General features: G+C 45.7%; 1 long non-coding RNA gene and 1 pseudogene across 1 annotated transcript in view; both read left to right on the top strand.

Annotated features, from left to right (window-relative positions):
* The first annotated feature begins 1228 nt into the window (after window positions 1–1228).
* On the top strand, window positions 1229–16001 carry LOC109928296 (annotated as a pseudogene).
* A 3453-nt stretch (window positions 16002–19454) lies between these two features.
* The window catches only part of LOC125484184, a 36486-nt gene continuing 29168 nt past the window's right edge, over window positions 19455–26772 (top strand). Inside the window, exons 1-2 of the long non-coding RNA XR_007263022.1 lie at window positions 19455–19524; window positions 23701–23827. This is a non-coding gene — a long non-coding RNA (uncharacterized LOC125484184). The remainder of the gene's footprint in view (window positions 19525–23700; window positions 23828–26772) is intronic.

The following is a 26772-nucleotide window of genomic DNA, read 5'->3' as shown; positions in this document are numbered from 1 at the left end:
TGGTCAATGTGGGAAATGGGGACTTACTCCAGGAGAAGACATGCTTCAGGGGTCAAGGGTTAGCATCCATTAGAGGGGCAGATCAGAGGGAGATTTATCCTTCATTTAACTGTCACCACCAGGGACACTGTGGGAAAGAGGGAGAGAGAGTGATATAGAGAGAGAGAGGGAAGGAGAAAAAGTGATGGAGTCTTTGAGACAGGGGGAGAGAGAGAGAAAGACAGACAGAGACTGGCTGTGGTCACCACATTATAGAAAGGATGTGATTGTACTCGAGAGGGTACAGAGGAGATTTCCCAGGATCGTCCCTGGCCTGGAGGGCCTGAGCTATGAGGAAAGATTGGAAAGGCTGGGGTTGTTTGTCTTGTAGCAGTGAAGGTTGAGAGTGAACTTGTTAGAGGGGGATAAGATTATGAGGGGCAGACAGTAGAGGGGTCAATGACCAGTGGCAGAGATTGAAGGTAACTCACATAGAAACTAGGAGCAGCAGTAGGTCATTCAGCTCTTTGAGTCTGCTCTGTCATTCAATACAATCATGGCTGATCCTTTCTCTCAATGCCATATTCCTGTTTTCTCCCCAAACCCCTTATTGCTGTGAAAATGGAAAAAAAAAATTCTCTCTCTTTTTCTTGAATATATTCAATGTCTTGTCCTCCACGGCCTTCTGTGGGAAAGAATTCCACAGGCTGACCACCTTCTGAGTGAAGAAATGTTTCCTCATCTCAGTCCTAAATGGTCTACCCCTATGTCCCCTGGTTCTAGACTCCCCAACCAGGGGAAACCTCCTCCCTGCATCGGGTCTGTCCAGCCCTGTTAGAATTTTATACGTTTCCATCAGATCCCCTCTCATCCTTCTCAACTCGAGTGAATCCAGGCCCAGTCGAGGTAGAGGCTGAGAGGAGAGTTGAGGAGAAATATTTTCACCCAGAGGGTGGTGGGAGTCTGGGACTCACTGCCGGAAAGGTTGGTTATGTCACACACTCTCGGAAGCAGGATTTAGATATTCACTTGTGATGCTGTAGCCTTGAGGGCTATGGGCCAAGAGCGGGAAAATGGGATTCATGTTGTAGATCTTTGTTGACCAGTACAGACACAATGGGCAAATGGCCTCATTCAATGCTGCTCATGTCAATGACTGTCAGAGTGAGAGAGAGAGAGAAGAGGAAGTGTGAGGGGCTAACGTGGCTCTCTCTCTGCCTGATGCCATTTACATACTGAGGAACAGCCAGTGAGACTCTCACAGGCTGCAGCTTTATGAAGCAGGGCCCAGTGAAGGGAGAGTTTATCAGGAACCAGGCACAGGGACAGGAGCACACACCATGATTTCACACATCCAGCTGATCTGGCCTCTGGCATTCTGCGTCGCAGGTACCAATCTCTCTCCTTCCACCTTGAATTTTTAGTTGCTCTCCATTTCACTCCAATTCCACTGACTTGTGATTGAATGGAAAGTGCTAAAACCAAACGAATGCTCAGTGTGTCCAACAATCTCTCATTTGACAGGCTCTTTCTGTGACAGTTCTGACTTCACTGTGTTTCTCTCTGACCCCTCAGGTATCAGTGGGGACATCATCATGAGACAGTCTCCCCCCGAGTGCTGTCAGTGGGACTGGGCCAGACTGCAACCATCACCTGTATGGCCATTACATATTCTGGAAGCTCTGTTGCTTGGTACCAGCAGCGAGAAGGTCAGAAACCCTCTCTCCTGATCTATGAAGCAACAAAGCGATTCACAGGAGTCTCTGAGAGATTCAGCGGCAGTCAACAGTCCAACAAATATACCCTGACAATCAGCAACGTTCAGAATGAGGACATCGCTGACTATTACTGTCAGCAAGGTTCCAGCTTACCCATACATTCGGTAAAGGAACCAAGTTCAGACTGAGTAAGTAAACCTTAATCCTCTGTTGTTAACCCTTTCGATACTGAAACTTTCTAAAACACAAATGCTGAATTGTTGAAGGTGTTAGTGGGGAGCTGCAGTGAATGAAATGGTTGATTGAGGAGCACTGTGTCTAACAGGGTGTCCAGATGTATTTCTTTAGTTCAATTGCCCCCTTTAAGCAGCAAGATATAAGTCAGTAAGTTTTACTCACCGTATGGAGGAGCTGTTTGCAGCCTGTGGTCACATTCCTGCAGCATGGAGTGAAATCAGTGAGTAGCCTCCTGCCAGTCTCAGTGTGACGGACACGAACAGAATTTGATGTGAGCTCTGGCTCCCTGTCCCAGTCTCTGATCTCACTGACCCCAGCAGCAGCAGCAGCACAGTGAGACACCGAGTTCCCACCTCCCCCAGCTTTAACTCTGCTCAATCACACACTCACTGAATTGTTACAGTGCACAAGGAGGCCATTCTGCCCATCCTGTCTGGGCCGGCTCTCTGAATGAGCAATTCACTGAGTGTCATTCTCCTGCCTTCTCCCTGTCACCCTGCACACTGTTCCTTTTCAAATAACAGTCTCATTCCCTTCAATCATTTCAATTGAACCCAGGTTTGAATCCTGCTACAGCAGATGGCAGAATTTGAATTCAATAAAGGATTATAAAGATCTGGAAATACAAATGTAATGATGAGCATGAATCCATTGTCGATTGTTGGAAAAACTCATCTGGATCACAAACATCCTTTAGGGCAGTATATCTGCTGACCTTATCTGGTCTGGCCTGCATGTGACTCCAGACCCACAGCAATGTGACTGACTCTGAAGTGCCCTATGGGACAGACAAAAATTGCTGGCCTGGCCAATAACGCCCTCATCCCATGAATGCATTAAAAAAAAATTAGTTCCTAGCCCTGATCCCCATCCAGCCACATCTCTGCGATACCTACAACATCGTACCTGCCAATTTCAGTCTGCACAACAAGCTCATTTACCTTGTTTCATATACTGCGAGAATTTTAGTACAATACCCTCAGTCCTGTGTTGATAGGACTTGATCAGGTGTACCCTAGAACTCTGTGGGAAGCGAGGGAAGTGATTGCTGGGCCTCTCGCTGAGATATTTGTATCATTGATAGCCACAGGTGAGGTTCCAGAGATTGTCTAATGCAGTGCAACTATTTAGGAAAGTTGGTAAGGAAAAGCCAGGGAACTAAAGACCAGTGAGCCTGACATCGGTGGTGGGCAAATCGTTGGAGGTGATCCTGAAGGTCAGGATTTACATGTATTTGGAAAGGCAAGGACTGATTAGGAATAGTCAACATGGCTTTGTACGTGGGAAATCATGTCTCACTAACTTGATTGAGTTTTTTGAAGAAGCAATGAAAAGGATTAAGGATGGCAGAGCAGTGAATGTGATCTATCTGGACTTCAGTAAGGCATTAGACAGGGTTCCTTATGGTAGATTGGTTAGCGAGGTTAGATCACATGGGTTACAGGGTGAACTGGCTAGGTGGATACAGGACTGGCTCGAATGTAGAAGACAGAGGGTCGTGGTGGAGCGTTGCTTTTCAGACTGGAGTTCTGTGACCAGCGGTGTACCACAATGATCGGTGCTGGGTCCATTGCTTTTCATCGTTTATAGAAATGATTTGGATGTGAACATAGGAGGTAAGGTTAGTAAGTTTGCAGATGACACCAAAATTGGTGATGTATTGGACAGCGAAGGAGGTTACCTCAGAGTACAGCAGGACTTTGATCAAATGGGCCAATGGGCTGAGGAAGGGCAGATGGAGCTAAATTTAGATAAATGTGAGGTGATACATTTTGGAAAGACAAAACAGGGCAGGATTTATACACTTAATGTTCAGGTCCTGGGAAGCGTTCTGAACAAAGAGACCTTGGAGTGCAGGTTCATGGAAGTGGTGGAGGTTTGTACAATTACCACATTTAAAAGGTATCTGGATGGGGATATGAATATGAAGGGTTTAGAGGAAAATGGTTAAAATGCTGACAAATGGGACTAGGTTAATTTAGGCAATCTGGTTAGCATGGATGACTTGGACCAAAGGGTCTGTTTCTGTACTGTACAGCTCTATAAATTGATGACTCTACGACTGCCCTCCTTCTTATAGTTGACCCGTTATCTGCCACATTTCCCACATTACGACAGTGACTGGGCTTCAACCAAGTCTCTCACTGTCTGTAAATGTCTTTGGGAGAGACTGAGGTGTGAAAGGCTCATAGAAATACAAATCTTTCTTTCCTTTTGATGACTGGGAGCCTTTCAGATGTGAAAGATGCCAGTCCACGGCAACATTAGACAAAAAGCAGGGCAGCACTACCTGGTGTCCTGGTCAATATTTATCCCCAATTAACATCACAAAAAATCTGATTCTCTGCTCATTATCAGTCTGCTCTCTGGGATCTTGCTGTGTGCTGTCAGCTGGAAATAGACATTGTGACATCCTGAGGTGGAGAAAGATGCTACACAAATGCGACTTTTTCCTTGAGGTTGAAGTCTCCTGATCCTGACCATCGCCCAGTGTCAGCACACTCTCACCCCCCAGGGCTCATGGAGTCATTAGGAGCAGTGACCCTGTCTGACCCTGGGACACTGACACTCACTGCAGCCTCACCCTTGCCCTCAGCCCATTTTTGGACAGCAAGGTTTGAAGTGAAATCTAGAACCTTCTACACAGACATGCAATGTGACTCTTTCCTGAAGGGTGTTGATCCCAGTCTAAAAAATCTCACAAAATCCTCATAAATCTCCACTGTCCTCTCTCCAGTGGGACGACACCCTTCCTGTAATGTGGTGACCAGAGCTGTACACAGTTCTCTCTCTGCGCTCTGACTGGAGTTTGATACAGTTCCAGAAAAAAACAAACTCCTTGCTTTCACTCTCAACCAAAAATGGTAAATATTCATCTGTCCTGTCACTAGGAGAGGCGATAGGCTAGTGGTATTATCGCTGGACCGTCAATCCAAAGATCCAGGTAACATTCTGGGCCCCTGGGTTCAAACCGCACCACGGCAGATGGTGGAATTTAAATTCAATAAATATCCGAAATTAAGAATCTAATGATGACCATGAATCCATTGTCACTTGTTGGGAAAAATCCTATCTGGCTCACTACTGTTCTTTATGGAAGGAAAGTTCCATCCTTACCTGGTCTGGTCTACATGTGACTCCAGACCCACAGCACTGTGGTTGACTCTCAACTGCCCTCTGGGCAATTAGGGATGGGCAATAAATGCTGGCCCAGCCAGCGATGCTGTCGTACTTGGATGATTAAAAAAAAACGTTATTTCCCAGTCAGACAACTCACCTGGAGCCAGAATGAACCAGAAAATGATGGTCAGAGTCTCCGTATTTCTCGAACACCAATCCCATCGAGTTGCTCGTCCCAGTCCCCTTTTTTACCAAATTGTTGCACAGTTTAGTAAAATGGTTCATTCCCAAAAGAAAACTTTTGACACTTACTCCATGGTTCCCCATTTCCATCCCTATTCTCAATTTGACCCTCTCTGGCTCTGACTGGGAGTCCAACGCTCGCTTCTCCTGTGCCCTCACCCACGTCACACTCTCCTCTCCCCTCAGCAAGAGCATCAGGAGATTAGAATGTGTGTAGTGTGTTCGAGACAGTCCACAGAGGAGACACAACTTTAAATATAACAGGGCTGAGCTGGCAGGACAACGGTCATTGTCAGCACGGAATTTCAACTCTCTTCCTTCTTGGGACTGGCTCGGAGACACTTCTGAGGTTCAGGGGTTAAAACAGGTCATTGGGACAGTGTAGAGGAAGCTTTCCTCTGTATCTAACCCCATGCTGTCGCTGTCCTGGGAGTGTTTGATGGGGATTGTGTTGATTTGTGATGCCAAGTAAAACCTCTCGAAGATGCTGAAGACTGCCAGCTGTACAAAAACAATGTGAACCTCAGAAGTCTCTGCTTCAGTAAAACAGACCTCCTTCCTGCTCAGCCGCTAGTTCAAATTTAAGGTTTTGTAACTGTTAAAGGGACAGGATTCTCATGTTATTGAGAAAATAACATGAAAGTGTTTTCCTCAAGCTCCATTGTGTCTGTGAATTTGTGAAGTTTCCTCTGTCTGGGCTGTTAACTGCAGTCTTTTTTCTGTCAATGTCAATCTGGAAAAGAGAATAAAGATGAAGAAGATTCAGTCTCTGTCTCTGTGTGTGCTTTGGAAATGGTCAGAGCTGAAGCCTCAGGGAAAGGTGTGTGAAGTGAAAAGCTCCTCCCTCACGGCATGGAGCAAGAGGGGAAGAATGGAATGGGGCAATGGGGTCCCTGGAGCAAGAGGGCAATGTTACAATTGTGGCATTCAGCAGGAAATCAGGGCCCCATGGAAATCTCCCCCAATAAATGGGGAAAAGCAGGAAGGTGTGTTTAACTTCTGAAAGGTAGAGGAACGATGCCTAAAGGAAGCTGAACTCAGAGCGTAGATGGGGAAAGTCCAAACCTAAAGTGGGGAGGGCACCTCTCCCTCCACTTCAGCCTTTACCCCCCTCCACTGGTGGTGCTCTGAAGAGGCAGTACCCATTCTGAATACCAGTGCCCAATGGGATACAGTAAATGGGGAGGACCCTGTGCCCATATATGTGTGGGTAAGGAATGTTGAGCATGTCTAGTAGACACTGGTGTGTCTCACACGCTGATCCATTCATCAGCCGTTTCCAGTGGAAGACCAAATGGTGGAGTTCACGGGGTGTCTCAGTGATGGGAGGGGGTTTAAAACTCTGGAGTGTCAGGCTGGGCTCCCTGGGCACCCAATGGGAATGTATCTGAGCAAAATGGAGAGGGCTCACTAAGGGAGTGCTCGGAGCAGATTGGCTCATTGCTGACGGATTGGCAGTGGGTCTTTACACAGTTGGTCATTTCAAACGTATTCTGGTCCATCTCATGGGAGGGAAGGCTGAGGACCAGGACATATTCACCTTCTCGTTTAAAGACCAACAATATCAGTGGAGCTGTCTGCCCCAAGGATTCCCGAACCATCCCTCCATCTTTCAGCACAGCATGGCACACGGGCTGCAAGAGGTCAGTTCAGTTCCCCCCAAACAGTTTGGACAGTGTGTGGCCGACTTGCTGCTGTTCTCGGGAACTGAGGAGTGGGACCTGTCCCTTTGGGATGGCAGAATTCCCAGAAACTGCTCGGAGTGCTGCAGATGTTGATCCCTCCCCTGGAACAGCAGGTGAAAAGCTGCTGCATTGCTCAGACTCGTTGATGCCACACTCTGTCCACTGAGGCCTAGATGTCAAGGGCTGTCACTCTGCCCTCACCTCACTTGTATGGTCAAGGAGAGCTCAGTGCACTGACAATCTATGAAATATAAGAGACACTCTCTGCTGGATTTATATTTGGAACGGTTACAGTGTGACCAATATCGGATTGATCAATCCCTAGTTACAAAATAATCTGATGGCAATTCCCCTCCATATCAGCCTATTCATTAGGCACAGCAAGATCCCGCGCCAAGCAATTAAGCTCATCTATTTGGGAGCCAGGGTCACTGGGAACGCTTTATTGATCCATGTGACCAGCAGGATCTTGCTACCCAGAATAACAATTCAACAGGGTTTGGGGAATAAATATTCCATAAATTAGACCTGGGGTTTCTTTACTCTTCAAATGAGATGGAATTCTCCCATGTGTCCCTGAGCTGAGATTGGGAGTGTTCAGTCTGGGGGAGTCTGGGAGTCACGGCTGGGGAGGACAATCAATGATCAACTAGTTCCACTTTCTGCTGTCATATTCTGTAGCCCCCAGGACATCTCAGTGAGGATCACCCAGGGCTCAGGGTGGATTCCAGAGCAGCTCATTGTCCTGACTGTTGTGTTCCTCAGTCCACGTGTGGCTCCAGCAATCTCACTCCATGGCTCAAGTTATCAGTGGGAACCAATGGGGCTGAAATCTTATCCGAAGAGACCCTCACACAGCGGGGAGGCTGCTGGTGGCTCAGAAACCCCTTGGATTCAGTCCCAGATTCCCCCGTGGCTCTTTCATTCAAACACAGCATTAGCACACTGATTCCACATTCAGAGGACAATCCTGAGATAGTGCAAGTTTGGATCTTGGTTCCAATGTGGGGAAATGGGGGTTGGGTGTGAAACGTCCACTCTGAAACTGGTGGGTGCATTTTACAATGAAGGATGGACACTGATGTCAGAATAAAGACTGGGGTTGATGGGAGTGAGGAATGTCTCAATGATCTGTCTCCAGAATCCACAGACTAAAAACATCCTTCTGTCAGACACCGAAAGTACATAGAACATAGAACTGTACAGCACAGTACAGGCCTTTCGGCCCACGATGTTGTGCCGAACTTTTATCCTAAACCTAAGGCCTATCTAACCTCCATCCCTATCTTATATTATCATTCAAATACATATCTAATAGCAGCTTAAATGACCCTAACGAGGCTGACTCCACTACCCTCTCCGGCAATGCATTCCACGCCCCTACAACTCTCTGAGTAAAGAACCTACCTCTGACGTCTCCCCGATATCTACCTCCACTCACTTTAAAACTATGCCCCCTCGTAATAGCTACCTCCACCCTAGGAAAAAGTCTCTGGCTGTCCACTCTATCTATACCTCTGCTCATTTTGTACGTCTCTATCAAGTCACTTCTCATCCTTTGTCGTTCTAAAGAGAAAAGCCCTCGGTCTCTCAACCTTTCCTTGTAAGACCTTCGCTCCATTCCAGGCAACATCCTGGTAAACCTCCTCTGCACCTTTTCCAACTTTTCCACATCTTTCCTGTAATGAGGCGACCAGAACTGGACACAATACTCCAGATGTGGCTGAACCAGGCTTTTGTGTAGCTGGAGCATAATTTCACGGCTCTTGAACTCCATCCCTCTATTAATGAAAGCTAACACACCATACGCCTTCTTAACAACTCTATCCACCTGGGTGGCAACTTTCAGGGAACTGTGGACATGAACTCCAAGATCCCTCTGCCCACTGCTGAGAATCTTTCCGTTAACCCTGTTTTCTGCTTTCAAGTTTGTCTTTCCAAAGTGAATCACCTCACACTTTTCAGGGTTAAACTCCATCTGTCACTTCTCAGCCCAGCTCTGCATCCTATCAATGTCCCTTTGTAACCTAGAACAGCCCTCCACACTATCCACAACTCGACCCACCTTCGTATCATCCGCGAACTTACTAATCCACCCTTCCACTCCTACATCCAAATCATTTACGAAAATCACAAATAGAAGAGGACCCAGAACAGATCCTTGTGGTACACCACTCGTAACTGAGCACCATGTTGAATATTTTCCGTCCACTACCACCCTTTGTCCTCTAAGGGTCAGCCAATTCTGAATCCAACCTGCCACATTTCCCCCTATCCCATGCCTCCTTACTTTCTGCATGAGCATACCATGGGGAACCTTAGCAAACGCCTTACTTAAATCCATGTATACCACATCCACCATTCTACCTTCATCCACGTGTTTGGTCACCTCTTGAAAGAATTCAATAAGGTTTGTGAGGCATGATCTACCCCTTACAAATCCATGCTGACTATCACAAATCAAACTATGCCTATCCTAGTGATCATAAATCCTATCTCTCAGAGCCCTTTCCAACAATTTGCCCACCCCTGAAGTAAGACTAACTGGCCTGTAATTTCCGGGGTTATCCCTATTCCCCTTTTTGAACAAGGGAATGACATTTGCCACTCTCCAGTCTTCCGGCACTATACCCATGGACAGTGAGGATGAAAAGATCAATGCCGAAGGCCCTGCAATCTCTTCCCTTGCTTCCCATAGAATCCTTGGATAAATCCCATCAGGCCCGGGGGACTTATCTATCTTCAGGTTCCTCAAAATTCCGAGTACATCTTCCTTACTAACATCCACCTCCTCCAGCCTACCAGCCTGTTTCACACTGTCCTCCCCTACAACGAGGTCCCTCTCAGTTGTGAATACCAAAGAAAAGTATTCATTAAGGACCTCTCCTATCTCTTTAGGCTCCGTACACAAATTCCCTTTACAATTCTTGATCGGCCCTACCCTTTCTCTGGTAATTCTCTTATTCCCCACATATGCGTAAAAAGCCTTAGGGTTTTCCTTGACCTTACCTGCCAAAGTTTTCTCATGCCCCCTTATAGCTCTCATAAGCCCTTTCTTCAGTTCCTTCCTGGCTAACTTGTATCCCTCTAGAGCCTTTTCCAATCCTTGTTTCCTAAACCTTATATAAGCATCCTTCTTCCTCTTAACTAGTCATTTGACCTCTCTTGAGAACCAAGGCTCCCTCACTCGACCGCATCTTTCCTGCCTGCTAGGGACAAACATATCGAGCACGCGCAGTATGCATTCCTTAAACAATCTCCACATTTCTATAGTGCTCTTCCCTGAAAGCATCTGTTCCCATTTTATGTTACCCAGTTCTTGCCCAACAGAATTATCATTACCCTTCCCCCAATTATAAACCTTACCCTGCTGTATGTACCTATCTTTTTCCATAACTGTTGTAAAAGTAACAGAGTTATGATCGCTACCACCAAAATGCTCTCCTACCAACAAGTCTACCACTTGGCTCGGTTCATTGCCAACACCAAATCCAAAATGGCCTCTCCTCATGTTGGTCTATCTACATACTGTGTCATGAATCCTTCCTGAACGCACTGGACAAAATCTGTTCCATCTAAACTGTTACAACTAAAAAGTTTCCAATCAATATTTCGAAAGTTGAAGTCACCCATGACTACAACCCTGTGACTTCAGCACTTTTCCAGTATCTGCCTCCCAATCCGCTCCTCCACTACTCTGCAACTATTAGGGGGTCTGTAAAAAAAACCCCAACAAAGTGACTGCTCCCTTCTTGTTCCTTACCTCAAGCCAAACTGAATCTGTAGACATATCATTCTCCAACTGCCTTTCAGTAGCTGCTATACTAGACTTGACTAGCAATGCCACTCCCCCACCTCTTTTACCACCCTCCCTGTTTCTTTTAAAGCATCTAATTCCCGGAACTTCCAACAACCATTCCTGTCCCTGAGTTACCCAAGTTTCTGTAATGGCCACAACATCGTAGTTCCAAGTACTGACCCATGCTCTAAGTTCATCCACCTTTTTTCTGACACTTCCAGCATTAGAACATAGAACATAGCACATTACAGCACAGTACAGGACCTTCGGCCCTCGATGTTGCGCCGACCTGTGAAGCCAATCTGAAGCCTATCTAACCTACACTATTCCATTATCATCCATATGTTTATCCAATGACCATTTAAATGCCCTTAAAGTTGGCGAGTCTACTACTTTTGCAGGCAGGGCATTCCATGCCCTTACTACTCTCTGAGTAAAGAACCTACCTCTGACATCTGTCCTATATCTATCACCCTTCAATTTGAAGCTATGTCCCCTTGTGCTAGCCATCACCATCCGAGGAAAAAGGCTCCCACTGTCCACCCTATCTAATCCTCTGATCATCTTGTATGTCTCTATTAAGTCACCTCTTAACCTTCTTCTCTCTAACGAAAACAGCCTCAAGTCCCTCAGCCTTTCCTCATAAGACCTTCCCTCCATACCAGGCAACATCCTGGTAAATCTCCTCTGCACCCTTTCCAATGCTTCCACATCCTTCCTATAATGCAGTGACCAGAACTGTACGCAATACTCCAAGTGCGGCCACACCAGAGTTTTGTACAGCTGCAACATGACCTCATGGCTCTGAAACTCAATTCCTCTACCAATAAAACCTAACACACCGTATGCCTTATTAACAATGCTATCAACCTGGGTGGCAACTTTCAGTGATCTATCATCCACACTACCAAGAATCTTACCATTAGCCCAGTACTCTGTATTCCTGTTACTCCTTCCAAAGTGAATCACCTCACACTTTTCTGCATTAAACTCCATTTGCCACCTCTCAGCCCCGCTCTGCAGCTTATCTATGTCTCTCTGTAACCTGCAACATCCTTCCGCACTATCCACAACTCCACCGACTTTGGTGTCATCCGCAAATTTACTAACCCATCCTTCTACGCCCTCATCCAGGTCATTTATAAAAATGACAAACAGCAGTGGCCCCAAAACAGATCTTTGAGGTATACCACTAGTAACTGAACTCCAGGATGAACATTTCCCATCAACCACCACCCTCTGTCTTCTTACAGCTAGCCAATTTCTGATCCAAACCGCTAAATCACCCTCAATCCCATGCCTCCGTATTTTCTGCAATAGCCTACCGTGGGGAACCTTATCAAACGCTTTACTGAAATCCATATACACCACATCAACCGCTTTACCCTCATCACCTGTTTGGCACCTTCTCAAAGAACTCAATAAGGTTTGTGAGGCACGACCTACCCTTGTTGACTATCCCTAATCAAATTATTCCTTTCTAGATGATTATAAATCCTATCTCTTATAATCCTTTCCAACACTTTACCCACAACCAAATTAAGGCTCACTGGTCTATAATTACCAGGGTTGTCTCTACTCCCCTTCTTGAACAAGGGGACAACATTTGCTAGTCTCCAGTCTTCTGGCACTATTCCTGTAGACAATGACGACATAAAGATCAAAGCCAAAGGCTCTGCAATCTCCTCTCTAGCTTCCCAGAGAATCCTAGGATAAATCCCATCCGGCCCAGGGGACTTATCTATTTTCACACCTTCCAGAATTGCTAACACCTCCTCCTTATGAACCTCAATCCCGTCTAGTCTAATAGCCTGTATCTCAGTATTCTCCTCGACAACATTGTCTAATTCCTGCGTGAATACTGACGAAAAATATTCATTTAGCGCCTCTCCTATCTCTTCAGACTCCATGCACAACTTCATTGACTGGCCCCAATCTTACTCTGGTCATTCTTTTATTCCTGACCTACCTATAGAAAGCTTTAGGGTTTTCTTTGATCCTACCTGCTAAAGACTTCTCATGTCCCCTCCTGACTCTTCTTAGCTCTCTCTTTAGGTCCTTCCTGGCTAACTTGTAACTGTCAAGCGCCCTAACTGAGCCTTCACGCCTCATCTCTACATAAGCCTCCTTCTTCCTCTTGACAAGAGATTCAACTTCTTTAGTAAACCACGGTTCCCTCGCTCGACCACTTCCTCCCTGCCTGACAGGTACATACTTCTCAAGGACATGCAGTAGCTGTTCCTTGAACAAGCTCCACATTTCAATTGTGCACAGCCCCTGCAGTTTCCTTCTGCATCCTATGCATCCTAAATCTTGCCTAATCGCCTCATAATTGCCTTTCCCCCAGCTATAACTCTTGCCCTGCGGTATATACCTATCCCTTCCATCGCTAAAGTAAATGCAACCGAATTGTGGTCACTGTCACCAAAGTGCTCACCTACCTCCAAATCTAACACCTGGCCTGGTTCATTACCCAGTACCAAATCCAATGTGGCCTCGCCTCTTGTTGGCCTATCTACATACTGTGTCAGGAAACACTCCTGCACACATTGGACAAAAACTGACCCATCTAAAGTACTCGAACTATAGCATTTCCAGTCAATATTTGGAAAGTTAAAGTCCCCCATAACAACTACCCTGTTACTTTCGCTCCTATCCAGAATCATCTTTGCAATCTTTTCCTCTACATCTCTGGAACTTTTCGGAGGCCTATAGAAAACTCCCAACAGGGTGACCTCTCCTTTCCTGTTTCTAACCTCAGCCCATACTACGTCAGCAGACGAGTCCTCATCAAACGTCCTTTCTGCCACCGTTATACTGTCCTTGACTAACAATACCACACCTCTCCCTCTTTTACCACCTTCCCTGATCTTACTGAAACATCGAAACCCCGGAACCTGCAACAACCATTCCTGTCCCTGCTCTATCCATGTCTCCGAAATGGCCACAACATCGAAGTCCCAGGTACCAACCCATGCTGCAAGTTCACCCACCTTATTCCGGATGCTCCTGGCATTGAAGTAGACATACTTCAAACCACCTTCCTGCCTGCCGGTACACTTCTGCGACCTTGAAACCTTATTCATGACCTCACTACTCTCAACCTCCTGTACACTGGAGCTACAATTCAAGTTCCCATCCCCCTGCTGAATTAGTTTAAACCCTCCCGAAGAGCATTAGCAAATTTGCCCCCCCAGGATATTGGTACCCCTCTGGTTCAGGTGTAGACCATCCCGTTTGTAGAGGTCCCACCTACCCCAGAATGAGCCCCAATTATCCAGGTATCTGAATCCCTCCCTCCTGCACCATCCCTGTAGCCACGAGTTCAACTGCTCTCTCTCCCTATTCCTCGCCTCGCTAGCACGTGGCACGGGTAACAAACCAGAGATAACAACTCTGTTTGTTCTAGCTCTAAGCTTCCACCCTAGCACCTTGAATTTCTGCCTTACATCCCCATCCCTTTTCCTACCTATGTCGTTGGTGCCTATTTGGACCACGACTTGGGGCTGCTCCCCCTCCCCCTTAAGGATCCCGAAAACACGATCCGAGACATCATGGACCCTGGCACCTGGGAGGCAACACACCAACCACGAGTCTCTCTCGTTCCCACAGAATCTCCTATCTGTCCCCCTAACTATGGAGTCCCCAATGACTAATGCTCTCCTCCTCTGCCCCCTTCCCTTCTGAGCAACAGGGACAGACTCTGTGCCAGAGACCTGTACCCCATGGCTTACCCATGGAAAGTCGTCACCCCAACAGTATTCAAAACAGTATACTTGTTTTTGAGGTGAACAGCCACAGGGGATCCCTGCACTGTCTGCCTGTTCCCTTTCCGTCCCCTGACTGTAACCCATCTACCTTTGTCCTGTACCTGAGGTGTGACTACCTCCCTGTAACTCCTCTCAATTACCCCCTCAGCCTCCCGAATGATCCAAAGTTCATCCAGCTCCAGTTCCCAAACGCGGTTTCCGAGGAGCTGGAGTTGGGTGCACTTCCCACAGATGAAGTCATTGGGGACATTAGTGGTGACCCTTACCTCCCACATTCTACAGCATTGAAGTATACACACTTCAAACCATCCCTGTGTCCACAATTTTGCTGCATCGACCACATTTCTTTATTAACAACCTCACTCCCTGTTGTGTCTGTTGAAAGGCTGAATACCTCATCCTCTGAATTACAAATTTGGTTCCCCACCCCCTGCCAATCTAGTTTAAACCATCCCGTATAGCTTGAGCAAACCTCCCTCCCAGGATATTTGTGCCCTTCTGGTTCAGGTGCAACTCGTCCTTACTGTACAGGTCCCACCTTCCCCAGAATGTGCTCCAATTATCCACATAATGGAAGCCCTCCCTCCTACACCAGCCCTGTAGTCACAGTTTTAGCTGCACTCTCTCCCTATTTCTTACCTCATTATCACGTGGCACTGGTAGTAATCCAGTGATAACTACCTTGTTTGTCCTGGACTTCAGCTTCCAACCTTCCTGCCTAAACTTGTTTTTCACATTCTCAGTCCTTTTTCTACCTATATCATTTGAACCGATGTGTACCGTGACTGCTGGTTGCTCACCCTCCCCCTTAAGGATCTTGGAGACATCACGGACCCTGGTACCTGGGAGTCAACATACCATCCGTTCATCTCGTTCGCTTTCACAGAACCGCCTATCTGTGCCTTTAACTATTGAATCCCCCATTACATTTGCTGTCCTATTCTCCCCTCTTCCCTTCTGAGCCACAGAGCCAGAACCTGTACTAGAGACTTGGTCCTTGTGGCTTACCCCTGGTAGGTCGCAACCTCCCCCCGGCACCCCCCCCCACCCCCCTCTCCCCCAACCGCCAGAATTATCCAAAACAGTATACTTATTGTTGAGGGGAGCAACCACAGGGGATGCCTGCACTGACTGTTTCCTTTCCTTCCCTTCCCTTCTCTTAATGTCAGCCAAGTGCTTTCGTTCTTAGGGGTAACTATGTCCCTGTAGCTCGTTTCTATCATCACCTCAGCCTCCCGAATGATCCTGTGTTCATCCAGCTCCAGTTCCAGTTCCAGTAGTAATCAGTTGATGTGAATTTGTACTTAGCTCTTCATGATAAATCACAAGCGCAGAACAGACAGAAGAAAACGAATGTTCCGCACACTTTATGAACAGGAAATTGAAGTCAAGGTGGTGGATGCTGTGGATGGGAAGTAAGTACTGATCTTGAAGAAAATAACACACGATAATCCTGTGTAGAGATAACAAGATGTAGAGCTGGATGAACAGCAGGCCAAGCAGGATCAGAGGAGCAGGAAGGCTGACATTTCGGGCCTAGACCCTTGTTCAGAAAATGAAAAGAAGTGAGAGGGCCCCGTGCCCACGTGGGTGGACAGTGTGGGCAAGGTGGGCCGAGTGGCCTCCTCCTCCTCCTGCTGCTGCAGGGCACCTCGGTTGATTCCTGCCCAATTTAAAGGGAACAGCCGAAGGAGGGACAAACATGGCGTCGCAATCAGGAAGGGCATTAGCAAGGTCCAGTTTGGTCACCTTGACTTGACAGAGCGCATCAAAATGGCGGCGCTGAAAATGCGCCCCCTGCTCAATAGTAAACAGGTATATGCGGTGATGGGGGTTGGGGGAGGGGGTTAGGGAGTGGGGGTTGGGTTGTCGGGGTGGGGGGAGACTTCGGGTTGGGATGGATGACCCTGTGGGGCACATGCCTGGTCCTGATTCCCACCCCACCCCGTGGACATTGGGGTGCGCGCCCCCACTCTCCACGTGCTGCCAGGTCATAATATGCTCGGCCCTCGTTACCAGATGGATGTCGACCCCGTAGAATCGGCGGTTCCCAGAACCGCAGGGGCCGTCACGTGCAAGAAGCGGGACGTTTTGCAGAGCCGGGAGAGAAGTGTCCACTCACTCGGAGTGCGGGGGGGCTCATTTGCCTCCCTCGCCTCCCCCTCCACCCCCCCACACCCCTCTCCAGCTCTGGAGCAAGTCGCGTGTTCCTGCAGCACCCGACTCCGGGCAAAGTCGTTTTGAGGAAGGTCAACCGCTCGGGGAGCAACCGTTGGAGGTTTTCAACTGCCTTCCCCACCCCCTCAGTACCTGTCACCATGGAGCCTGGACAATTCTGCCCTAAATCTCTGCAATGGTACGTAACAAAAAAATAATCAGTAGTAATTCTTCATCTTTTATTTCCCCATTAATTTCAATCCCAGCACAGGGTCATGGAAAACAGGACTAACACAAATTTCTGAAGAAGGGTCCCGACCCGAAACGTCAACTTTCCTGCTTTTCTGATGCTGCCTGGCCTGCTGTGTCCCTCCAGCTCCACACTGTGTTATCTCTGACTCCAGTATCGGCAGTTCTTACTATCTCCGAGTGAGGTAAAACAGGAAAGTTCTGACCAGGAATTAAAAAGCAGGTTGTGACCAGAGAAGAATGCCGTTGGAATGATCATACGAGAGTTAAAACAGAGAAGGAGGCCATCGGGTCCATGCTAGCTCTCTGCAGGAGCAACTCATCTCATCCCACTCCCTACCAATATATCATAGAATGCCCTCTGTCTGTAAATTTTTCTTTCCCGAGACACTTGTTCATTTGTTTTTCTTTTGAGAACAAAGATTGAATCCCCATTGTCAGGCAATGTATTGCTGACCCTAACCACTGTGTTAAAACACTTCCTCATGTCACAAACAAAAACAAAGTTGCTGCAAAAGCTTGGCGGATCTGGCAGCACTCTGAAGTAAAAAAAGACAGTTATCGTTTCGGGTCCGGTGACCCTTCCTCATATCGCCATTGTTTCTTTTGTCAATCTTTTAATACCAGAGTCCTCTGGTCTTGACCCTTCAACCAATGGGAACCGTATCTCCATTTATGTTTCTCTCCATCTAGTCTACCCAGCCCCCCTCATGATTTTGAATACCTCTGTCAAATCTCCTCTTAATTCTCTCAAGAAGGACAACCTCAGTTTCTCCACTCTATCCACCCCACTGATATTCTTCATTCCTGGAACCATTTTGCTGATTCTCCACCCCCTCCCCACTTCCCCTCCCCCCCAACACACTCACTGCACACGTGCACGCACACAGACACACACACACACACACACACATACACATGCACACACGCACACACACACACAGTGCTCTTTCTAATGCCTTCACATCTTTTTTAAAGTGCAGTGCCCAGAACTAGACACAACTCTTCTCTCGAGGCTGAAGTGTTGTTTCATACAGGTTCATCATAATTCCTTGCTCTGAATTTTCCGATGGTAAGACAATTGTTGTTCCCTGTGTAGATGGGAGTTTCACATGGGGACCCTGTGAAATTCCCAGGAATTGTCTAAGAAGTTGAAGATTATGTTGAGCAATTCCCCAACTCCTGGAATCCTCTGAAACTATGCATTTAATTCGGAGAATTAAGGGTTTGAAGAACTTAAATAGTTACTCAGGAAATGTTATACTATTAAATACGTTAGTCTAACTCTGAGGCATATAAATAACAAGTAGGACAGGAATGCCAATGCTTCACCGGAGGCCCACTGACGATGTTACCGAGCGGGGTGATGAAACATCTACCTTCGAACACACCAGCTCGGCGATCAAGTCTACAATCTAGTCCTTGACTTGAGCACTGCCTCTTCAGAGTATCAGAACCTCTAACACTCCTGTTCATATCTGTCAGCCATTCCTCCCTAATTGGACGAAGTCAACAGCTCCAGTCAGAGAACTCATATTCTGTGAGGTCCAGCTGGCTGACCTCATTACAATCACAACACGAGAGAACTGTTAGAATGGATGTATGGCTCTGCATTTCTGAAGGAGCCCCGAGCAGACTATCCTGTCAGAAAAGTGGAGCTCCCTTCTTGCCTTGGCGAAAGAAGGGCTTGAATGTCAATCTGCATAACATTCTAATTTTCTGGAACATCTGCCATTGGTGCTCCTATACCTTTACTTAGCCCAGGACCTGCATACTTCAACTGATTTTCAAACCTGTCCTGTCTTCAGTGATCTATTCACAATTAACCTGTTGCTTCTGCATACCTTTTTGAGCCGTGACTTTTGTTTTGTCTTGCTTCTCCTCTGTTTTTCTCCCAAGACATTGTACTTCTCTACATTAAATTTCATCTCGCGTGTCCACTCATTCCACTACCCTGTCTGTGTTCGCTTGATGTTGATCATTACCCTCCTCTCAGGTCTCAGAAATTGCAGGTTTTGCTTCATTGTACTCTGTGCACAAGCCTAGATCATTAACATGTATCAACAAACAAAGTGGTCCTCACATTGGGGCCCAGAGGCTCCACTGTGTCTCATCCTCTGGTCTGAGATGGGAGAGATGATACTGGCTCTAGCAGAGCATGAACCAGATGACTCCAAACTGAACAAGCAGGGTTTATGCTGCAATGAATCAACAATGCTATAAGCTCAGGACAAGGTTTTTAAATAGTGATCCACATGCCTCAAACCCAATGGCAACATAAGGTTGGAACTGGTTAATGACAGGAAAAAACTGCAGGCTCAGTAGTCATTCCAGGTTATTTCATATCATGGATGGGTTATTCCACAATAGTTTTTAACCCGCCTCCAACTCAGAAATAGGGCATAATAATGTGACAGATGTTTTGTATTGACAGAGCCCTCAACACAAGCCATCTGAAAGCTCTTAACATTGAAATGTTGCCAGGATATCATGACCTTTACTCAGGAAGAATACTGACACGGGGAGAGAGAGGCTGCTTCCTGAGTCATTATTATATCTGGAAAGAGGTAAGAAGATTGATCCTAAAGTACTCGTTCACATGATCACAAGTGTTTGTAGGTGTGTTGTTGAAGTATGTTTGTCCCTCTCCAAAGATTTCATGAGAACTCTGAGAATGTTCCATCTCTTGAGGTAAATGCAAACGGATGTCTTAGATGTGAACATGGGAGCAAAACACTGCAGATACTGGAAATTTAAATTACAATTAAAACAAGGCCGGAAATGTTAAACAGATTGGGCAGCATCTGAGGGGAGAAAAACAGAGTTAGTATTTCAGATTAAAGACCTTTCAACAGAGCAGAAGAGAAATGAGATTTTGAGTGTAAAATCTCCTCACTTTCTGTTTTTCTTTAGTGTTGATGAAAGGTCATCGCTTGAATCATTAACTCTGTTTCTCTCCAGATGTCACCAGACAGCTTACTTTTTCTTACTGATTTTTGCTGTTATATTGGCACATCTTACATAGAACCATAATTTCAGAAATTAAATCCTTGCTTAATTTTTATTTTGAATGTTTTCCATAAAAAAGTTTTGCCCCTCTCCTTCCTTATGCCTCTTGTGCCATCTCTGATGGAGATGTGGAGCTGTACTGCTCTGGTTATTCTGGTAGATTCAGTCCCACAATGATATGTTGTATATCCTGGGTAACCCACCATAGAAAGAAACAGTTGATCGATTTGAGGCATGGTGCTTCCCTTTCATATTTGCATTAAGTTATACAGAAGAGGAATGGACCTGTTTATGGAAGCTTCCTTTTGATGCATGCATAAGTAAAATAGATAGTTTAATCTGCATCCTGTGCTGCCAGCTAAGACAGAGTGAACCTGATAGTGCACCCAGGCCTAATCCTCTGCCAGCATCTCTCTGATATTACTCCCTTAGAATCCATCACTCCATTGATTCCTTGATTCACAAGTATGATTCGCCCACAAAGGAGGATCCTTATTTAGGCTCTACCCCCATGTGGATGTTCCCATGCACAGGTCCACGATTCTTCCTGGAAGTAATTGGAATGATCAAAGATTAGCATTTCCCCATGGCAGCCTTGTACGTTTTCTAAGGAAGTAATAGTGGAGAGATGCTAGCATTGAGGCCTGGGTCCTCAACCAGGCCCACTCTGCCTCAGATGGCAGCTGAAATTACAGATCAGAATGTCTGTCTTACTCCTGCTCGCATCAGAAGGAAATTTCTGTGAAAGGGAGCATTGTTCTTGTGAATAACTTTGTGCAAATGGTCAAAGGGATGCACCATGCCTCAAATCTGCCAACCAGTTCTTTTTATGCTGGATTATCCCGGATATAGAGCAGATCATTTTGTACCTGACTCTACCAGAATAACCAGAGCAGTAGAGCTCCCCATCGCTATTAGAGATGGCATGGAGGTATCAGTCGATTTAACGTGTTTTGTCTTCAGCAAATTTCTCCATTTTCTTCCCAATCTTTTGAATAATAATCTTGCTTCCGGTGTGACAGATTGCAACTTGACAGCTGTCATGTGCATTGCAAGAGTTAAGTCCTTATAAACCCCATCAATCGATGGATGATTCAACAGCCCTGTACAATCTGTCACTCCGTTTAGGAGTGCTTCCTGGACCTCCTATTTGTGAATTATCCTGGAATCTTTTTGGCTTAAGAGAAAATGAACATCAGTCTTGCATGTTCACTTGTTTAGCTTGCAGTTGTTAGCTATGTTATGAACTGGCCACATGCATACCAATGTTTTCAATTACAACATAAACAGAAGTTGCTGGAAAAGCTCAGCAGATCTGGCAGCATCTCTGAAGGAAAAAAGAATCAGAGTTAACGTTTCAGGTCCAGTGACCCCTCCTCTAAACAAGGCATGGTGCATGGTGCAGGAGGCTAGGAGGCTAGGACATGGGAAAGTTAAGGCCCTAAAATTATTGAACACGATATTGAGTTTGGAGGACTGCAGGGTCTCCAAGCGGAAAATGAGGTGTTGATCTTCCAGCTTGCGTTCAGCTTCACTGGAACACTGCAGCAAGCCAGAGACAGCGACGTTGGCCAGGAAACAGGGTGGTATGTTAAAGTTGCAGGCAACTGGAAGCTCAGGGTCTTTTTTTTGCGAGCAGTATGTAGATGTTCTGCGAAGCAGTCACCCAGTCTACGCTTCATTTTCCCCAATGTCGAGGAGACCACATTGTGAGCAGCTAAGCACCCTCCTAGTCAGATTGTTATCAACTCCTTTGTCTATCCAACTGCTCTTCTGTCTCTTCGGGCTCTATCCTTTATCCTATCGTTTACTCCCTACCCCATCCCCCTCCCTATTTTCTGCAATTAAATGGATTATATCCCAGCTACCATCAGTTCTGAGGAAGGATCACCAGACCGAAAACGTTAACTCTGATTTTTTTTTCTTCATTGTTGCCAGACTTGCTGAGCTTTACCAGCAACTTCTGTTTTTGTTCCTGATTTACAGCATCTGTAGGTTTTCCATTTTTATTTTCAATTGCAATCTGAATTTCTGAGCTATTATCTAACGTGTATTCATTTTTAATACTAGCACAGTGCAGCAACTAGATAAAAGGCAAAACCAAATGAGTTATCATCTCTGCACCTGTGAATAAAACCATTTTTTGTTTGCGATCTTACGTCTGTGTATTTATCATGAAATGTTGTATAGATTTATTAGTTACCCCAGCAATGACGCTTGTGATCTCAGATAATAGCTCCTCAGTTATAATAACTTCAATAACTTGCCTGCTGTACAATGTATTCAGTTGACAAAACATGACATGTTATACATCACCAGATGTGAGCAATCGGCAATTATTTTCCAATGTCTAGTATACAATGCTGTCTCGTTTGACAGTGTTGGACAAAGTACCCATTGTCACACACTTTCAAAATTAATGGACTGTCAATATTACATTTCACATTTTGGCACCTAGACAAATCACCATTGATCTCAGGTATAGATGTCAGAGGGAATTTGTGGTGGAAACCACATGCTGTTTAACAAAGAAGATAGTGTCACCTATGCAGATATCAAGCAACTGCTTATAACTCACAGGAATGTTTAGTTGGAGTTTTAAATTTGATCTGTACAAAGGTGAATTGCTGCTGTGGAAAAGGATCGCATATACATCTGTGGTCTCACCACTTTACAGTTGACAGATACTACTTCAGTTGTTTAATTTAGAAATTAAGCATTGAGCACTTTCCAGATTGAAATGTTCTTGCCTTAGTAAATATGCTGATCAGTTTACAGCTGATTTGCATCTCAACTTACTTGTTACTTAAACCTAAGGCCTTTTGCCCTTGCCATCACATACTTAACTGCAGAGTACTGCATGTTAATAATCTGCCCATCACGAAACCAATCAATATGCAAATCCAGTACACACACGTACACGTACACACAAGTACATGCACACGCGCCCGCACACCCATATCCCTAGCTCCCACCTGAGCAATCCCGCTCCTCTCTTCTAACAGGCAGGTGATTTCGAATGGATAGCTATGTCTATTCCAACCCATACCTGCCCTTATTCAATGACCTCCTTCACCCACCTGCAGTGTGCCTTCACTCACACTCTCCCCCATCATGGACCCAGTTGTTTGCTCACCTGGCTTTAATCTGCAGGACGACAGTGGACACTTTTAAGCCAAGACCTCTGAGCAGCTGTCCAACATCAATGGAGTCACAAGGGTGCAGCCGTGGTCTATCCAAACTCTCTTTGTTCAGGAGTATCCACTGACTAAACTGGAAGCTATGTTGAAAGAATTGCCTAGCCACTGACAAAGGCTACTGCTTAATTCTGTGACCATGCACTAACTAACTAAATAAATAAGTTTTTATTCATCCACCTTGGTTCTATAGTCCTTAATACTGTTGTCAAGCAAAAATCTGTCAGTCGTAATTTTGAATTTTTCAATTGACCCTCAGCATCAGTAGCTTTCTGTGAGAAAGTTCCAGATTTCCACAACTTTTAGTGTAAAATAACACTTCCTGATTTCATTGCTGGGTAGCCTAGCATTAATTTTCAGATTATGCTCATTGTTTTAAACTCTCTCGCCAAAGGAAATAATTGATCTCTATGGACGCAAATGAAATAAATCTCTTAAACACTTCAACTCAGTGTGTTCTTAGTCCTCCATACATGAGGGATACAGGCCTAGTCTGTGCCACAGAACGGTTTTAAATGTTCTGTCCCTATCACACAGGTCATTGATGGAGGCTGCAGAAGGTTCTTGTCTTGGAGGATGATAATAGGTTTCAGCCACATTTTTGAAGAAGGATAACAAAGCTAATGGAAGATATCAAGGAGAATCAGCTGGACTGGGACCTGATGTGAGTCTGAACATGTGACAAATGATTAAAATCTCAAGGCAGAATCCTGTCCATCTAAGATGTGGTGGGGAAGGTGGCAGAAAGGGGAGAGAATCTGGTGCGATGGCATGGGAGAGATACCTGCCACCTTCAACAGGAATTGCAGAGTTGGTAGGAAGGCCCAGATTTTGCCGCTGGCCCACTGTCAATTGAGGATCTTACGTGGTTCAGTGCTGACCACTGCACTCCATTGCTATGAGTAATTCCATTCCCGCTGAACAAGAACAGCGACAGCGTGCCCAAATGGTAAACAGTTTGGGGTGTGGGAGCGATTGCTCAATCTGGCCCTATCTAGGGACATTCAGGGGTGTGGCCACTGCAAAACATCACACTGCCCTTGCCTCTGACCCCTCCGGTCTTTGACCCTACTTGCAGCCCACGCTGCACGATGCCCTGCTCTCACCCCCACCCCACCATTTCCTGTTTGCAGTGTGGTGGAGGGTGGTGAGGATGGAGGTGTGGGGTGGGGGAGGTTTGGTTGGTGTGTCCCATGTATAATGGCACCTGTCAGCAAAAAAACCCATACATTTCCAGCCTTAAAATTGAGGATTGCAAAGTCCTTCTGATTTACCTCTGTTTTCTGAACTAGATTTCTACAAGAACCTTCAATGAGAGATCTTGGACTTTAAACCAATTTGCTGAATTAAATGGGGGATAGAACAATTTCTAACCTGCAACTTCTGGAGTCGCTCCGATGCAGCAAGTTAGGCATTGGTCTTTCAGTCCTTAAAGGGCTGATCCCAATTTAGCCTTGACTGATGAGCTCTGGTGTCTGTAATGGTCTGGAAAGAAGTCGATGTGAACTGTTTCAGTTTAGCTCAGAGGGAGTGGGCTTACAATGGAAATTTTCAGGAATGGCATATGGTGAGACCATGGGATGGTGCAGTAGATGTTGCTTTTCTAATTTGGGGCTGAAGGTCTTTCGGTCATTATTTTGCATCCTGCCATGTTCCTGGGAACAGTTGATGATAACACTGGCTTTGAGGAGTAAGATTAGATTAACCTACCCACTACTTCAAAGTGCTTGATATACTGGTCAGAGCTGTTATCTGTGTCACTTCTGAGTTTAAATAACAAGGATTAGGAGGGGAAACTGGAAGTTGTAGCTGAGCAGTGCAATATTGGAAATCAATAAACAGTATGAAAATAATAGCGCTATTTGGAAAACAAAACAAGGGAATATGGTGAGTACTCAATGTTAGAGTTGGACTTTGAGTATCCCTTTACGTTCAAATTGCTGCTATTAATTTGCGTTGTCCTATCTGGTGAACGATTTTGACCACTTAGATCTTAGTATTGTTTTCTTTCCTCTTGTTTGTTTATCAAAGCACTACACTAAAATAGGTGGAAATGTCGATTGTGAGATGGATACAAACAGTTTGTGGGGATTTTGATAAGCTGGGTAAGTGGGCAAAAAATTTTTCAGTGGGGTATAATGTGGGAAAATGTGAAGTAGCTCACAGGCCTGTAATTTGCTGGACTATCCCTGCTATCCTTCATAAACAATGTGACAACATTTAGCTATTCCCCAGTCCTGTGGCACCTCACCTGTGGCCAAAGAGGATACGGAGATGTCTCTCAATGTTTCAGAAATTTGTTTTCATGCCTCCCTCAGTATTGTGGGATGGATCCCATCAGTACTTGGGCACTTATCTACCGTAATACATTTTAAGACGCATAACCCTCTTCCTTTTTAATAGCAACTTGGCTTAGAAATTCAACACTCCCTTCCCTGAGATTATCCTCCCCCAACTCCTTCTCTTTGGTGAATACAGACACAAAGTATTTGTTTAGGACCTCCCCTACCTCTTCTGGCTCCGCACATAGATTCCATTCTTTGTCCTTGAGTGGGCTAATGCTTTCCTGGCTACCCTCTTGCTTCTTATGTATGTATAAAAAGCCTTGAGATCCTCCTTAATCCTGTTTGCTCAAGACTTTTCATGACCTCTTCTAAATCCTTGTTTAAATTCTTTCCTACTTTTCTTGTATACTTTAAGGGCTTTGTCTGTTCCCATCCTCCGAGTCCCTGCATATGCTTCCTTTTGACCAAGGTCATAACATCCCTGGTCATCGAAGGTTCGAGTAACTTGCCATACCTATCTATCATTATCGCTGGAACATGTCGCTCCTGAACACTTATCTCCTGCCTTTTCAAATACTCCCACACATCTGATGTGGATTTATCCTCAAACAGCCGCCTCCAATCAAAATTCTCCAGTTTCTGCCTAATATTGTTGTAGTTCGCCTTCCAATTTAACACCTTCACCCGAGGACTATTGTTATCCCTCTGCATGTGTATCTTAATGTTGTGAGTTTTAAGGAAACCACTCCCAAAATGCTCCCTACTGAAACTCCACTAACCTGGCTGGGTTCATTTCTGAAAGCCAGGTCCAGTATAACCCCTTCCCTGATGGGATTGTTTACATGCTGGGTCAAGAAGCCCTCTTGAATGGTCTTTAGAAATTCTGCACCGTCCGAGCCCCTTGCACAAAGTGAGCCCTAATCAAGTTAGGGGAAGTTCAGATCACTCACCACAACAACCCTGCTGTTTTTACATCTTTCCAAAATCTGTCATCATCTTTTCTCTATCACCTGCTGGCTGTTGGGATGCCTGTAGCATACCCCCAGCACTGTGATTTCACCTTTCCTATTCCTGAGTTCTACCCATATTGCCTCACTGTAGCAGTCATCTGACGTATCCTCCCTCAGTATAGCTGTGAGATAGTCCTTTACCAGTAATGCAACTCACCCACTTCTTTTTACATGTCCTTCTATCACACCTGAAACATCTAAGTGCTGAGATGTTCAGCTGCCAGTCCAGTCCCTGTTCAGGACTGAAGAAGGATAATACCTGAAACGTTGACTTCTGCTTTCCTCCAGATGCTGCCTGGCTTGCTGTGTTCTTC

Source organism: Rhincodon typus, chromosome 10 (assembly GCF_021869965.1).
Source record: "Rhincodon typus isolate 14 chromosome 10, sRhiTyp1.1, whole genome shotgun sequence".
Classification (NCBI taxonomy): domain Eukaryota; kingdom Metazoa; phylum Chordata; class Chondrichthyes; order Orectolobiformes; family Rhincodontidae; genus Rhincodon; species Rhincodon typus.
The sequence above is the reverse complement of the archived record's forward strand: the minus strand, read 5'-3'. Positions and strand labels throughout refer to the sequence as shown.